Source organism: Colobus angolensis, unplaced genomic scaffold, assembly GCF_000951035.1.
Source record: "Colobus angolensis palliatus isolate OR3802 unplaced genomic scaffold, Cang.pa_1.0 Scaffold61, whole genome shotgun sequence".
NCBI lineage: Eukaryota > Metazoa > Chordata > Mammalia > Primates > Cercopithecidae > Colobus > Colobus angolensis.
The window spans coordinates 7,761,108-7,763,867 of record NW_012119710.1 but is presented as its reverse complement, the minus strand read 5'-3'; the positions used below and the strand labels follow the sequence as shown (position 1 = coordinate 7,763,867).

Sequence of the window (2,760 nt, the reverse complement as noted above, 5' to 3'; positions counted from 1 at the left end):
GGCTGTGTTTGCATGTGTGGCGTGGCATAAATTTTTCAAAGTCCTGATGGACTTTTATATTCCAACCAACTGTCATTTCCTTATTTTGCAATTAGATTACTTAAAGAGAAACTGGTAGCTTTTGGAAAACTGTTGAATTTTGGAGAACCGTTTCCACAGCTGCTTTCTTTTTCTCCATTTAGTTTGCCTGAAGCTTGCTGGCCGCTGTGTAGGCTCCTGTGTGGCCGGGGCTGTCTGAGCCATGAACAGCTTCAGGGCTGCCATTTTTTTCTGGACAGTGGCAGCATGGGCTGCATCAGGCAAGCCTTTGGGAGAGACAGATGAAGTTAATTTCAAAAATGCAAGGATGCCTTGAAACTGCCTGTCCTGGAAGTCCTACCTGGAGGGGCGCTGGGACAATCTGCAGAATGTGGACATGGGACGGGTGATGGAATTGACTTACACCAACTGCAGGACAACTGAGGATGGACAGTATATCACCCCTGATGAAATCTTCACCATTCCCCGGAAACAGAGCAACCTGGAGATGAACTCAGAAATCCTGGAATCTTAGGTTAATTACCAGAGCAGCACCTCCTACTCCATCAACACAGATCTCTCTCTTTATTCCAAAGTCAACGGCAAGTTTTCCACTGAGTTCCAGAGGATGAAGACCCTCCAAGTGAAGGACCAAGCTATAACTACCCGAGTTCAGGTAAGAAACCTCGTCTACACAGTCAAAATCAACCCAACTGTAGAGCTAAGCTCAGGTTTCAGGAAGGAGCTCCTTGACATCTCTGACCATCTAGAGAACAACCAGACGAGGATGGCCACCTACCTGGCAGAACTCCTGGTCCTCAACTATGGCACCCACGTCATCACCAGTGTCGACGCTGGGGCTGCTCTTATTCAGGAGGACCACATCAAGGCCTCCTTCCTCCAAGACAGCCAGAGCAGTCGTAGTGCCGTGACCGCCTCTGCTGGACTTGCCTTCCAAAACACCGTGAAATTCAAATTTGAGGAAAACTATATCTCGCAGGATGTCCTTACCAAGAGCTACCTCTCAAACCGAACCAATCCCAGGGTGCAGAGGGGGTATGGAGGGGTTCCTTTTTACCCAGGCATCACCCTCCAGGCCTGGCAACAGGTGGCCAACCACCAACCACCTGGTGGCCATCGACCGCTCTGGCCTGCCGCTGCATTTCTTCATCAACCCCAACATGCTGCCTGACTTTCCAGGCCCCCTGGTGGGGAAGGTGTCAAAGACGGTGGAAACTGCTGTGAAGCGCTATTACACATTCAACACCTACCCTGGCTGCACAGATCTCAATTCTCCCAACTTCAATTTTGAGGCCAATACAGATGATGACTCCTGCAAGGGGAAAATGACCAACTTCTCTTTCGGTGGGGTTTATAAGGAATGCACTCAGCTCTCAGGGAGTAGGGATGTCCTCCTCTGCCAAAAGTTGGAGCAGAAGAATCCACTCACTGGTGATTTCTCTTGCCCCTCTGGCTACTCCCCAGTGTACCTGCTATCTGAGACTCGTGAGGAGGGTTACAACCACCTGGAGTGTTGTAAGAAGTGCACCCTCCTTGTCTTCTGCAAGACCATGTGTGAAGATGTGTTCTAGGTGGCAAAAGATGAATTCAGGGCTTTTTGGTGTGTGGCCAGTAGCCAAGTACCTGAGAACTCAGGATTGCTTTTCGGAAGCCTCTTCAGCAGCAACAACATAAACCCCATGACAAATGGGCAGTCATGCCCAGCCGGCTACTTTCCACTGAGACTCTTTGAAAACCTCAAGGTCTGCGTTTCTCAGGACTATGAGTTGGGAAGCAGGTTTGTGGTCCCTTTTGGTGGGTTCTTCAGCTGCACAGTTGGGTACACCCTGGTAGATCCAGGCATATCCAAAGATTTAGGGGCACATTCCCTGAAAAAGTGGCCAAGGGGCTTCAGCCCGCACCTAGCCCTCATCAGCGATGGATGCCAAGTGTCCTACTGCATCAAGTCCAGGCTCTTTACAGAAAAGTTCCTTCCTCCTGCTAGTCTCCCGCCTTTCACCCAGCCGCCCCTTATGAGTTAGGCTGACACCAACGCTGTCATAGTGACCAGTTCTGAGAATGCGAGATCCTGGATTAAAGATTCCCAGACCCACCAATGGAGGCTGGGAGAGCCAATAGAGCTGCAGAGCACCATGAATGCCATCCATGGAGATGGTGGTGGGCTGTCAGCAGGGACTACAGCTGGTATCACAGTGGGGGCCACCACCATTTTGGCTGTTGTCATCACCCTGGCCATCTATGGCACTGAGAATTTCAAGAAGAGGGGATACTGGGCATTTGGAAGAGGCAGAGTTTGGTTCCAGGCACTGCAGCAACTGGAGACACCCCTGACCAAGAGCATTAAATCTTAAATCTCTCCCTGAAAAGGGTTTCTCTCATCTCCAAACAGCGTGGTCATTTCTGATTACTTCTGTTTTCCTAAGTATTGAAATGACAAGTGCAACCAAAATCAGATAGAAATTTGAGACTTCTTGTTTAGGTCTCTGGGCCAGGAAATTCATATTGCTACATGGACAAGGGTGGGGTTGGGGAGAGGGAACAGCTGGGACTCTTGAAGCAAAAGTCATCCTGGGACTAAAATAGGAAGCAGATACCCTTTCCCAATGTGTGTCACTTTCTTCACCTGAAGGCATTTGTATAAAAGCAGAGGAGTGGGAATGTGAACATTTGGATTTGGAAGCTATGCATTTACTCTGAAGTCTGCAGTGGTTTCCAACGTGT

At 49.4% G+C, this 2,760-nt stretch overlaps 1 pseudogene; it reads left to right on the top strand.

Moving 5' to 3' along the window:
* Nucleotides 1–241: 241 nt before the first annotated feature.
* On the top strand, nt 242–2,383 carry LOC105527274 (annotated as a pseudogene).
* The last annotated feature ends 377 nt before the right edge of the window (nt 2,384–2,760 follow it).